Source organism: Panthera pardus, unplaced genomic scaffold (assembly GCF_024362965.1).
Source record: "Panthera pardus isolate Hobbes unplaced genomic scaffold, ASM2436296v1 HiC_scaffold_6, whole genome shotgun sequence".
Classification (NCBI taxonomy): domain Eukaryota; kingdom Metazoa; phylum Chordata; class Mammalia; order Carnivora; family Felidae; genus Panthera; species Panthera pardus.
The window spans coordinates 137,450,221-137,464,290 of record NW_026526991.1 but is presented as its reverse complement, the minus strand read 5'-3'; positions in this window follow the sequence as shown (position 1 = coordinate 137,464,290).

The following is a 14,070-nucleotide window of genomic DNA, read 5'->3' as shown; positions in this document are numbered from 1 at the left end:
TGGATCCAATCTATTTTTGACGGGTGCAAAAAGCAAACAACTGTGTGAAGCTGTCAGGCTTCATTTTATTTATGCATGAATAACACAAATAACTTGAAAATGACCTAGCCTGTTTTTCTCAGATTTAGATAGAAAAACTGCTTCCGGGCAATGTTTATGCCAAACTGTTCACGCCAAGTCTCCAGTTTCGGTGCCAACTGGTTTTTGCAGCCAAGTTGTAAACCTTCGGTAAACACGGCTTACGATGGGAGTGCAGACACAACCTGGACGAGGGTTCAGGTGGGACCGACGAGGATTTACTCTAAGAATACGACGTAACAGGGGCAGGAGGGGAAACAGCCTGGCTCCGAAGTGTTCCCACCGTAGCGCGGAAAATACACAAGTGATGATATTTGATTACTGAAATCCCACGGGACCCATTTAGGCATTTTATGTACTTCCTGTGCCACCGCTGTGAGTAGTCCCGAGCTCCTTTGGAAGTGGCTGTTTATTGCTGTCCAGCGAGGGGAACGGGGCTCTCCGGGGGGGGCTGGAACATTTCAAGACGCAGGTGTTCACTGTGTGTGCACCGTGTATCCATCGAGACGTGTGCGAAGGGACCAAACATCTCCTTTTCGAATCAGTTCAACGATATGCGGTCAGCTCCACAACCCTCTCTCCTGACATGCTGCCTCCAGCATGTAAGACCCCAAGGAGCTGATGTCTGTCCCTGGTTCATAACCATCCTGCCTGTAGCTTCACACTTCCTTGGAGTGACACCCCACTCCTCACTGGGACCCCAAGAGCCAGCAGGCACTGCTCCTTCTGTGTAGAGACTTGTTACCTCCCTCCACTCCCTGGCATAGAACAAATTGCCTTGCCTCTAAAATTCATGTGTTGACACCTGTCCCCGGTGTGACATGTCAGGAGGAGCCTTTGGGAGGTGATAAGGTCATAAGGGTGGAACCTCTGTGATGGGATTAGTGTCCTTATAGCAGAGACCTCAGGGAGTGTCCTCACCCCTCCCCCATGTGAGGACACAGCGAGAAGGCACCATTGATGGACCAGGAAGCGACTATCCCCAGACCCAGATCTGGGAGTGCCGGGATCCTGGACGTCCAGCCTCCACACAGTGAAGAATCACGTCTGTTGTTCAGAAGCCTCAAGTCTGGGCTATTCTGCTACAGCAGCCAGAGCAGACTAAGACCCCCGTTCGAGCTCTCAAGCTCAGCTGAGACCAATGCCCTTGATGTTGCTGCAACAGCCTGGGCATGTCCCTGCCTCGGCTGGGCTGTCGCCTCTGCTGCAGGAGCTCGTTTTTGTCTCTTACTTGCCTGCTTCCTTCTTGCTGCCCAGGTCTGAGGTCAAAGCGGCCTGCCTCCAACATGCCCCCCCCCAAGACTCCCTGAAGGCAGCCCCCACCTGGCCACATGTCCCCCCACGTCTCCATCCATCACGGTTGTAGCTGAGATTGGTGGCTTGGTTATTTACTTACTGATTAGAGCATAAACTTGATTAGAATGCAAGTTTTAAAAGAGTCTGGAAATTTTCTACTGTTTCTTCGTGTGTTCCGAGGACCGTGGCACACAGAGGGTGCTCAACGCGTCTTTGTTGAATGAGACAAATGTTTATTAAACCAACATCTCCTGTTAACAGGGCAAAATGCTCGGAGTTGAGGGTGTAGGACTGAGTAAGACTCAACGATGTTCACAGAAAAGCCGGACTGGCTGTTCCCCCTGTGAACCCAGTCTCAGGAGATCAGCGAAGGGTCAGGCTGTGCCCAGAAAGCCCAGGGCTGAGAGCATCTGGGTCCTGGCCCTGCATCCTGGGTCCTGGATCCTGGAGATACCCTGGGTTCTGGGTTCTGGGTCCTGGGTTCTGGATGCTGGGTCCTTGTCCTTTATCCTGGGTGCTGGGTCTTTGTCCTTTATCCTGGGTAGTGGGTCCTGGGTCCTGGATCCTGGGTTCTGGATGATGGGTCCTGGCCCTGCATCCTGGGTCCTGGATCCTGGAGATATCCTGGGTTCTGGGTTCTGGGTTCTGGGTCCTGGGTTCTGGATGCTGGGTCCTTGTCTTTTATCCTGGGTACTGGGTCCTGGTCCTGCATCCTGGGTCCTGGGTCCTGGGTCCTGGGTCCTGAGTTCTGGATGCTGGGTCCTGGTCTTGCATATTGGGTCCTGGATCCTGGGTTCTGGATGATGGGTCCTGGCCCTGTATCCTGGCTCCTGGCTCCTGGGCTCTGGGGTCCCACATACCACATCGCGCTCCTGAATCCCAAGTCCTATGTATTATGTCTTCTGCTCATCACCTCTCACCTCCTACTCACCTGGCCCTGCTGTCCCTTCCGGCAGCTGGACCGTGGCTCAGGCACACTCCACTGGCTGCAGCTCCATCCGAGGATGTGCTTGGACCCCCAGGGGGCTGCAGGGGTCATCACCCCACACCACCACACGTCACCACTCAAGAAGCCAGGTCTGTAGCCCACGGCAGATCAGTGGGGAAAACACCTCTTCGTAATTTGTTTCTTCTCCTTGAAAATGCAGGTTGGCCTTTTGGTTTTTGGCTTGATTGATTCAGTTATCACTGGAACTGAAGGACGCTCCTGTGAAACACGAGTCCTGTCCAGCGGCCGTTCCCTCTAGGGGGGTGGGGGTAGAGGCGGGGTGGGGAGTTCAAGCCCTGCCCGGGCTCCCGGGGGAGACGCAGGGTGGAAATCAGACCCTTTGTGGGCAGGTGCGCACAGAAGGGTCTCCGCTGTTGTTTCAAAGTTAGGTAAAATAAGACAAAGTAAATCAAATAAAGTGAAAATTAAAAAGTAAAATACAATAAAATGAAGTAAAAGTAAATGAAGTGGAATAATAGAATATACTGAACTAAACAGAACTAATACAAACAAGAGGGACTGATGTATGAGCCTCACTCCCCGGGCTTGGCTAGGCTAGAATCGCCGTGAACACCCTGCTGACCGCCCTTGAGCCTAAGGTGCTCAGGGACTGGAGGACCGGACTCCCTGGGGGTCCCCAGGGGATGAGCCCCCTTTTGTTATGGCTGGCTTTGCGGTCCCTCTTATGTTTGAAGGTCTGGGCTCCTGTGTCGTAGTGACAGATTCTGAAGGACCCTGTTTGGGACCCAAGCGAGCTGGATGTTGGGCAAAACCGGCCGCCTGAACAGGAGGAAGGGTCCACCCAGATCCCAGCTTCCCGGGCTGCTGCTCATGACCAGAGCGTGACCTGACCGCACGCGCCCCCACCTGCCGGGAGCCTGCTTTCCTCACCTGCAAAGTGAGGGCTTCTGTAAGGTGACCTTCCATCGCTCTGGCTCCCGGCTTCCGTGGAGCTAATCACGGAAGAATCTTGAGCCTACAAAGCATTTCACGGGGACCCTAATGCTGGCCACAGAACAGCCGGTGTCCACGCACATGAGAAAACGTTTTGCCAAATCGCCACTGACGTCCGTCTCTGCAAAATTCAGGGCCTCCTCACTGTCCTGCAACCTTTTAACAAAAATGCAAAACGGTTCATTTCTTAAGTACGAAAGCATGAAAAATGTCCTGGCATACTTACTCTCTCTTGGGTTATTTCGCTCACACTCAAAAAAAAAAAAAAAAAAAAAAAGAACATCAAGACAGCACGAGCCTCGAGAAGTTCCGCTCAAGACGCTGCTACTCCACTAAGGAGATGTTGCTGCCCACGTTTCCGAGCGGGAGTGATCTCTCCGACCCCCACTGGTTCTCCTAGGATGCTGCTGTGTGGTGGGTCCTTTGCTGGCAGGCGCTCAGAGAGCTTTGAGGCGCTCATGCGGCAAAGAGGCAACATCAGAAGGAGCCCTTACTCTGGAGGCAGCGGCTCAGACACTGTTTCACATGCCCTTTGCTCAGAGCCTCTGAGTGTGGAGCCTCCAGGGCTGATTTAAAAGCCAGCTCCCGAGGAAAGGAGCCAGAAAGTTCTCTGAAAACAGTAGTGGGAGCTAATCTCTAATAAAACAAAACGTTACCATCCATCTGGAAAGATTTCATACATCAAATGCAAGTTCAATAAAAAAGACAATTTGATTAACGGACGCTGATTTCTTTTTTAGTATTGAGTTTGAAAAGCGTTCACGGCAATGAAAAGGCCAGGCTGAACGTGAGAGCGTTAGACGCTGAAAACAGAACTGAGCCCGTACCTGTGGGGCTGCACGTAATAAAACTTTATACAAGTTTCAACTGGCCAGTTGAACAAAAGGAACATAAAGCAGAAAGTAATACATTCAAGTCTCAAATCCCAACATCGCGTAAAACTTTCCGTATTTAACATGTAAAAGGCACGGGCCGTTTTTTTTAAAGAAAAAAGTGGTTTTATTCGAGCATAGTCGACACACAACGTTCACATTAGTGTCAGGAGCACAAGGTAGTGATGTCACTTCTCTACGTGCGATGCTGTGCTCACCGCGAGTGCAGCCGTGCTCTGTCCCCTGCAGCGCCCCGGACGTGCAATCACAACACCGCTGAGAACGTTCATTCCCTGTGCACTGCCTCCCATTCCCACGGCTGACTCATTGCCCAGCTGGAGGTCGGTACCCCCCTTCCCTCGTTTTGCCGAACTCCCCCCTCCCCGCTCATACCCATCCATTTGTTCTGTGTTTATGGTTCTGGTTCTGCTTTTTGTTAGTTTGTTTATTCAGTTGGTTTGTTTTAGATTCCACTTAAGAGTGAGGTCATATGGTAGTGTCTTTCCCGTATGACTTATTTCACTCGGCATAAAGCCCTCCAGGTCCATCCGTGCTGTCACGGAGGCCAAGGTCTGTATTCTTCCCTATGGCTGAGTAACATTCCATTGTGTATACGCTCAACACGTCTTGTCTCTGCATTCATCTACCAGTGGACCTCTCTGGGTTGCTTCCGTATCTCGACTATCGTAAATAATGCTGCTAGAAACAGAGGGGTGCGTGTGTCTTTTCAAATTAGCGTTTTCATCTCCTTTGGGTAAATACCCGATAGTGGGATTACTGGATCATAGGGTGGTTCCAGTTTTAATTTTCTGAGGAAACTCCATGCTGTTTTCCACGGTGGCTGCACTGGTTTGCATTCCCCCACCAACAGTGCACGAGGCTCCTTTTTTCCCTCATCCTCGCCAACATTTGTTATTCCCTGTCTTTTTCGTTTTAGCCATTCCGACAGGTGGGAGGTGATAGCTCATTGTGGTTTGGATTTGCACCAAAACCTGGCGTGGACCATGTATTTGAACACAGCTAACAGCTATCCGTTGCTCTTTGGTTTCTAGAGATGCCCTTGGCCCACTCCCTCTCCGGGTTTTGCCTGAGGCCCAGAGAACCCCAGTTGCACATTGGAGGCTGTACCATAGCATGGCACTTTATTATTTAAAATTTTTAATGTTTATTTTTGACAGAGAGAGACAGAGACAGAGACAGAGTGTGAGCAGCGGAGGGGCAGAGAGAAAGAGACACCGAATTGGAAGCAGGCTCCAGGCTCCGAGCTGTCAGCACAGACCCCGACGAGGGGCTCAAACTCACGAACTGTAAGACCATGACCTGAGTTGAAGTCGGTCGCTTAACCGACTGAGCCACCCGGGGGCCCCCATAGCATGGCACTTTCAACTGCTGTTCACCCCTCCTCCCTTGCCCGAAAATGCAGGTATGTTGTAAGTGGTGTCTCACGTAAAGGCCTGGGAGTGGGGGACCCAGACTCAGCGGGACGGCTCAGTTCTTTGAAGACCTGAGATATTTATCCTCTGCCATCGCTGGAGTGTGGCCCTCATCCTCATGGTCCAAAAAGTGACTGGAGTACCGGTCATCACATCCGTGTTCCAGTTAGCAGGAGAAGGGGCACACAAAAAGAAACATTTTAAAGAACACGCCTGGGAGCTGTCATGTGACACTTTCCTTCCCATTTTGCTGCAGTTTAGAGGACCTATTGTGGGCAGGCATTTGTCAAGATAAAATTCAGGGCTTGTATTTCTATGGAACATCAAGAGAAAGAATAATCTGTCTCTATAGGAAGAAGACAGTTGATGTGGAGAGAGTGCCTTTGGACAACGAACAAGATAATGGAAAATAATGAAAAAAACTGTTCGTGTTGGCGGACAAGATTCCGGGAAGAACAGGATGCTGTGGGCGGGCCTGCGGCCCACGAAGTCAACCTTTTTGAGTCGCAGAAGGGAAGTTATTAGAGATTAAACACCTGTGGATCCTGATAGAAATGAAGCAGGAAGATGAGGGTAGGGGGTGGCCTTTCTCACCGTTGCTATTGGTTCTCAGAATTGTACAAATTTTGGGTTCCTCTCTTCTGACATCTCGCGAAAAACTCTGAACAAACGTGAATCGTGCCTTCCATCATTCCCCTGGCAGACATTTACTGAGTCGTAAATCTGCTGAGGGTCCCTAGAAATTCGCTAACAGGAGACTCTTCGCCTTGACTTGTTAACACACGTTGCCACTTCCACAGATGATTTCAACCGTTCTCTAGCCAGTGATCAAACTTGTTTACAGGCGTTGCCGTGACAACTGATTGTAAAGTTAAACCAGCCCGCCGATTTCTCTAGATACCCCCAGGAAAAGAGTAAATAAACGTGTCTAGACTCACGGCACAGGCACTATCGCTTTTATTAATTGATTGAGTCACCCGGACATTCTCACCTCTGAACGGTACAGAGTTGACTGGAGGTTTACGCGAGTATCTGAGTCACAGAGCTGAACAGATGGGTGTGTGGTTTTCACTTGGCAGTTGATTTGTGTGGTGTTTAATTCATTTCAGGACTTTTAAGAGGTGAATGATTAGGTTAAAGCTTCTGAGCAGGTCCTGACTGCAAAGGGGCCTTTCCTCACTGAACAGGTGTCTACGGCCAAGTGCTTCTGTTCTGCATCCCTGACGAACACCAAACTTCGGGGAAACCCTGGGAAAGATTCCCTCTGTCTTCATTGATGAGATTTGTGCCAAGTCTTTACAAACGTTGTAGCTCCTATCTCTGGGGAAGAATAGGTATATCAACGAGGCAAGGCACCACCGAACACGGAAACGCAGCCAGTTAAAATGAGGCTGGGCGTGTGTGGGGGCTGAGCGTCTCAGGGAAATCGCTTCTTTCCTGCTCCGTTTCTCCCTGAACCCAAAACTGCTCCGGAAAATGACGTCTGTTAAAAAACAAAACAAAGAAAAATGACAGCAGCGAAACAACGTAAAATTATAATCAGGGAGATGCTAACACAGACAGGTACCCAATGCCACCAGAGGGTATTTTTTGGTGACTAATTTTTCCCATAGAACCTGAGGTCAAAATAGAGATTTTGTGCCAAACAGGCAAACAGGTACGGTGCCGGATGGAGAGGGGGCATATCCGGAGCCCTGAGGGAGGACAGGGCAGTTTGGGGTATTTGAGGATGAGGAGGACCCCCCTCTCCCGTATGGTCCGCCGCAGAGAGAAGGGGGCAGGTGGGAAATGAGGAGGCCACTCCGGGTCAGGCTGTAGGAGCTTGAGGACGACTTTTATTTTTATGCTGGTGGGAAATTATTTAAGATTTTCAAGCCGGGAGATGCTGTGATAACACCAGCTTCTTTTAAACAGTGTCTCCCCACTGTGTCTTGCTCACTGAGGCATACGGAGACTGGAAGTGCACAGATCAGCCACGTTTTACACGAGTAACTGTGCCACATCACCACCCAGATCCGAATGGAGACTTCCATCACCCCCCGGGGTTGGTCTGCCCTTTCCCAGTCCACGCCCCCTGCACCCTCCGCACCTAACGCTGTGGTGACTTCCACCGCCATGGGGACAATTGCGTGTGGGGCCGGTCGCTGACATGTGCGACCTGATGAATTCCAAAGGTGGAATGTCGACCAGGAGGAACCACACACACAGCATGGACATTGTATGGTTCCAGCACGCTGAGGCTCAGGCTTTCTCTCTGAAAGTTGCCTGGCTTTCTTCCAGAGTCTGGAGTGCAGAGAGGCAAAGGGCTCGGCAGTAGGCAAGAGAAGAGCGCTTCCTTATCGTGAATGAGACCGCGGGGCGGACTGTGGTGTGCGTGGGTTACCAGCACGCTTGCTCCCTGCCGTGGAGCCCCGAGTGGGAATCCTTGCCCCGCCACGCACATCCCAGCTCTGAGATCCGAGCCAGGGCCTGAAACGTCCAATGGGATCCTCACCTGCGCCCCGGGAGGCCGACCACGGTGTCTGCTCCGGGTTTGATGCGAAGCATAAACCAGGTAAGAGGCGTCAAACGCGTGCACGGCGTCCGGCCCGTGGCGAAGGCCGTCTGAGCATCAGCTCTTGTGACGATGGGCCTCTGCAAACACCAAGGTGGGAGCATTCCACGCACATGCACCGTCACACGGTTCTACCCTACGGTAAAAGCGGAGCACGACCCAGACACCCAGACACATGGAGGGAGTTTTGCCGTGAAGGGTTCATGAAATCGTACTCGGAGTTAGGAAAACATATTAGAAAAAGGTCTGTGATGCTGAAAGGCGCCTTTGCAGTTAAGGGACAGTTCCACAAACACAAGCTGCATTCTGAGTCTGTGTTAAACACCCCAGTTTATAAATTTCCCTTTGTCTAGCGGTGGTTACTTTCATAATTGCTGGTTCTGCCGCCCCGAGGATAAAATTAAACACCTTTTTGCAGAAAAAGCTTCCTGCTGATTTTTCTCTCAAATAATATGGGGTGATTTTTAAAAGACCTCAGACACACAAAATGCTGTCTTTTTTTTAAGGCTTTAGGAGGGGGTCTTCAGAAAGAGTGAAGCAAACCCAAAATAAAAGAACTTTTCGCTTCCTTCCTTTCTTCCTTTTTTTTATTTAAACATTTTAAGCAAACTGTATGTATGTGGACTGTGCCAGGCTGGTGGGATTTCTTTCTGATTAGAAGACGGGTCCTATTTTTGGATTTGCCCCCCCTTCTCTATATCCATTTTTATTTCTTAAAAAAGAAAAAGGGTTAGCTGCCTGCCAGGACATGCCATCCTGGTCTTAATAGAGAAATCCAAAATCTAGGCCAGTGAGAAAACGAGTCTTTGAGGTTTCCACGCTTCTCCGCGGGACGCACTTGGCCTTGCCCTGCAGGGCCCCCGAAGCCGGGTCTCCCGCAGGCGCCGACCCTGCCCTGCCGGCCCCCGTCCCGGGCTGCCTTCGGGTCTCATTAGCCGCACAGGTCTTCTCCAGTCACCCTCCGATGTGGTCCCGCACGAGCCCATCCGTCCCTGCTCGTCAACCCTCTTGGGAAGCCGAAGGCGAAGCTTTCCAGAACCCCACAGGGGCTGGCGCGGGGCTTGGAAGAGGACGGAGAGATCCAGGGAGCAAGCCCTAAGTGAGGTGGATGCTAGTCCCTCTGCAGATGTTGAAAGGGACTGTGTGGTCGTATTTTGGGAACCGGGGAACCACAGGGGGAGGATAAACCTTCAAAGATGGAAGGAATGGAGACATGAGACCAGACGCTGCTCCCCATAGTCTGAGTGCCCCCCCTCCGGCGTAACGGTCTTTGCAGAGCAGGCCCTGATGGGCTTTGGGAGAGAACACCCAGCAAGGTACAGCGGGGAGTCTGCGGCATGGGCAGGGTCCTCTCCTTGTATCCACAGGAGACGCCACACCCCTCACACCATCCCTGCAGCTGGTGGTCCCCAGGCCGGCTCTGGAGTCTCCTCTCCCCTGCTCCTTCTTCGCTCCCCAGCTCCCAGGGTCTCTGCCCCTGAACCCAGCTCTCCTCCCCCCTGCACTGTTCCACCAGCCGTGGCTGGTTTGCTAGGTCTGCTCTGAACAGGTCTGCTGGCGGTGGGGGGGGGGGGGGTACGGCTGCTGGTCCCCTAGCTCCTCCAAGATGTTTTGGCTAAAAAAAGTTTCCTTCTCCTAATCAGCCTGGAGCTTTACGGCAAATGCACTCCCAACTTGATCCTTTTTTGAAAAGTTAGGCCGGGGCCCCTGGGTGGCTCAGGTGCTTGAGCGTCTGAGTTCGGCTCAGGTCAGGATCTCGCAGTAGGTGACTTGGAGCCCCGCGTCGGGCTCTGCGCTGACAGCTCAGACCCCGGAGCCTGCTTTGGATTCTGTGTCTCCCTCTCTCTCCGCCCCTCCCCTACTCGTGCTCTGTCTGTCTGTCTCTCTCTCTCAAAAATAAGTAAACGTTAAAAGAAAAGTCAGCCTGGCAGAGGTGTCTGGCAAGCCTCAAGGTCAGAGTGGTGTGGGCAGGCTCTGCAAACAGCGAGAGGTGGCCGTGGAGAGAGGGGGTGAGGCAGTGCTGGCTCCCCACAATAAAGAGCCCCGAGCGTCAGTTCTGGGGTGGCCTCACCTGAAGCCCAGGCAAACCTTGGCTCATTACCCTACCTCATTTGTGCTTTGCTTATGACACTGACCTGGACTAAGTCTCGAGCCTGACATGTTTCCATGAAATAGAAACACGGAAACAAGGATTTATAATGAAATGTGAGCACTGCTAATAAAGCCATTTAAAAATACTACGGCTACCAAGCAGGACTTCAGTGTTTTGTCTGAAGTCTGTTATGAAATGCGAGGTTCCAAACACTGAGACTAATTTCATCGTGAGCCTGGGCTCACGGTGGCGGGTGGAATTAGTTTTCTGTCTCCCTAAGTATCTTGCGTTCTTCTACGGAATATTCTTAGCTTTGAGAATAGTTGGCTTGGAATCCTGGCTCAAGCACCTGTTACCAGTCTCATCAAACTTAGTCAAGTTACTTCAACTCTGTGCCTCAGTTTACTTTTATGCAAAATGTGGATGATAAAACAAATACTTAAGTCATAGGTTGTTCTGAGAGTGGAATCAGCGAATGCGTGAGGTGTGCTTGGGTCAGTGTCTGGTCGGCCACGAGAAGCACTACGCGTTAGCTCTGCCGGTGTTATGGTGGCAGCTCTTAGCATCATCGTGGCACGGACGAACCACCCTGTCATCGCTCTTCCTGGTGTAAAAATAATCCCAGAATCGAGTTGCACGTTCGGGAGACTCTGAAACTCGCTGACGTGGATGGATGGCCTGTCTGTTAGTCGTGTGGCATGTTTGAAAGGTGGCCACGCTGGGCCCTTTAGTGGCTGTGTCATGGGACCCAAATTAAACTGATGCGCAGCAATGAAACTTTTGGCGGGGGGTGAGGGGGATCAACAACCATTCTTGTAAAATATATTAAAACACCTCTCAAGAAAAGGTGACTTATAGGAATAAATAAGAAAAAACCGGCCAAACTTCTCGGAGGGTGAACTCAAAACCCACACGTGGTATCAACCATTGGATCAGAATAGTGGTCCCACAATCCGTCTGAATGTTTCCAGCCTCAAGGCCAGTCCATCCCCACTGGCTAAAGCACTGGCCCTATTATTGCAGGATCATATCCTGCTGGAGGTTATAAAGACCAGACACCATGCGATGTTTTGTCGTCTGGAGAAGTTGGGAGAGAGAGTATCTTTTATTTATCAGCTCGGCCAATCCTGGATCCTCAGTTTATGCTTCAGCAGATTTATTTCATTTTGCATATTATCACAGGCAACAGACACATGGCATTGGTTATTTTAATATTTTGACTGGGATTCTCCTTAGCTAGGTCATTCAGCTCATTATCCTCGTGGTGTAGACTGACTTGTGTCCTCACGTCCGAATGTTGAAGCCAAGCTCCCCGCGTGGCTGTATTTGGAGATGGGGCCCTTCCGGAGTTAGTTAAGATTAAATGAAGTTCCCAGGCTGTGGCCCTGATCCGACAGGAAAATGCAAAGACACCAAGGAGGGGTCTCCCCCCTCTCTCCACTCACACAGAAGAAAGGCCTTGTGAGGACAGTGTGGAGAAGGCCGTCTGCAAGGCGTCACCAGGAACCAGCCTTGACGGCAGCCTGCTCTCGGACCTCCTGCCTCCAGACCTGGGACACGTGAATGTCTGTGATGTTCTTCCATCGTGGCCGAGCCGACTGATAGAGCACGGTCCCAACTTCCCACGATTTCAGACAACAGACTTGCCACACTTTCTGCTGCACCGTGACCCGAGTGTCCTTCCTCACGCTTTCGTAACTTATTTCCCCTTTTCCTTCGTGCTTCAGAAAGAGAGCGGCCTCGAGGGCTTGGATTCCCATGAACGGTCTCCTCGAGGCCATTCCATTCTTCTGTCTCACGCTGAGGCTCTTCAAGACTTTACTAAACTCTTCCCAAGGCCATCATAGCTTCTACACACTGCTGTCCGAAAGCCAGTGCCCCATATTTCATTATGGCAGCACCCAGCTTCCGTGTACCCACATCTGTCCTGGTTGTCTATAGCTACATGACACTCCGTCCCCAAATTGAATGGCTTCCAACGAGAGCAATAATTTATTTTGTTCCTGGGTCTGTGAGGATGCACTTCTAAGATGGCACCCAGCAGCGGCCGCCATGTTGGTGTGGGGTGTTGGCTGGGAGCTCAGCTGTGCTTGAGGGCTGAAAGCCGTGGTTACTTTTCCGTGGGTCTCTCCTTGGGTACTCGGACTTTCTCCCCCAAAAGAAAAAGTTGGGGATAATAGTTTCTTGGGATCGGGACCTAGAACATAGCAGTGTCCCTTCCACCACATTCTATTGGTCAGGCTGATGCAGAGCCCAGATCCCAGAGTCAAGGGGAGTGGAAGACACCCCGAGTCTTGACGGGCGTAGTGTTAGGAATTGGGGGCTATGTTTTAAAACTAACGTCATCGTTAAAAAAGGCAAAAAATTAAAAAAAAATCTTATTTATTACATTTGAGAGCATGATACGCTCAACACCAGGGAAATTGTTACACATTTTAAAAATAAAAGCCACTTTAAATCATAATATTCCTTTCAAAGTAAAGAGTAGGCATACAGAACTTGAAAATTAAATCAACCAACCCATCCACTGATGTCTATATTTCTGATTCTGTGACAGTGGTCCACTTAAAGACATGTAAATTTTAAAGATTTCACCCCAGCCAAGGGTCGACTCCATGACCTTGTTGCCTCATCTTTGAAGTAAAAATAGAAATCAACCCTAAAACTCGACCTTATGACTCCTGGACTATAACTCACCCGCGTTCTTCCCAAGGTTTTATGTTCCATCAACCCATTGAGCTGAAGTTGCAACATTTTAAAGTACACAACCAATAATTTATAAATAACTGTAGCTTTAAAACATTTATATACTCTCAAAATGAATGTGACCTCCAGGTTCAAATACCCAAGGAAATGGCTTTTTGGAGGGTCTGACACAATACGATTACATTTAATATTACATTTGCATTTAATTTGCTGTTACGTTTGAAACCATTTATTGTCAGGCAATGCCCTTTTTCTCCACAGCCTTTATGCCTCTGATGTAGTGCCCCATAAAGATGCCAGTGGAATTTCTCACCTTTCTACCAGGGGTCTTTAAGTAATTTTAGAAGCATGTTTTATTTCTGACTTTTTGAATGCAGAAATAGAGACAGAGATGCCTCAGTCAAGTGCTCAAGGACACGCAGAAAGGCTCTTCTCTCTTTATGAGGGTCCTTTCTCAGTGCCAAGGAGAGCTGTTTAATTTACGCTTTGCTTTTAGAAAGCACCCATTACTGGTACCTGAATTGGTCTAGACTGAATAATAAACCTATAATTTGTGAAATGTATTTTCTCAGAGACTTAGTGTCAGATGTTTCTCCAAGGTAAGCATATTCCAGATAATTAATACTGCTTTCTGGAATTTCAATGCCCCAACCGGGTAGCCTCATCTTACCTTAGAGATTATTAGCACATCTACAGGTTAAGGATTTCCCTTTTATAAAATACGTTCTATAGAGTTATCTGTTCTTAGGAGCTTAGCACAACTCCTCTATTAATATTTATAATTTCTCTTTCAAGTGCTTTTATTTCTATTTTTAAAGGCTTTATTTCTTAGAGCAGTTTTAAGTTCACAATAAAATTGAGAGGGAGGTTACATATACCCTCCAACTCTGCCCACGCACAGCCTCTCGCAGTATGAACAGCACTCACCAGAGTGCAGCTCCGTTGGCCAAGGATGAACGTCAGTTGACACACCGTCATCACCCAGAGTTCGCTCTGGTCTTGTACTTCCTCTGGGCTTGGACTAATGGGTTCATACGTACCTACAATGACACGTATCTACCATGATAATATCCCACAGAGAATGTTCACGGCCCCCA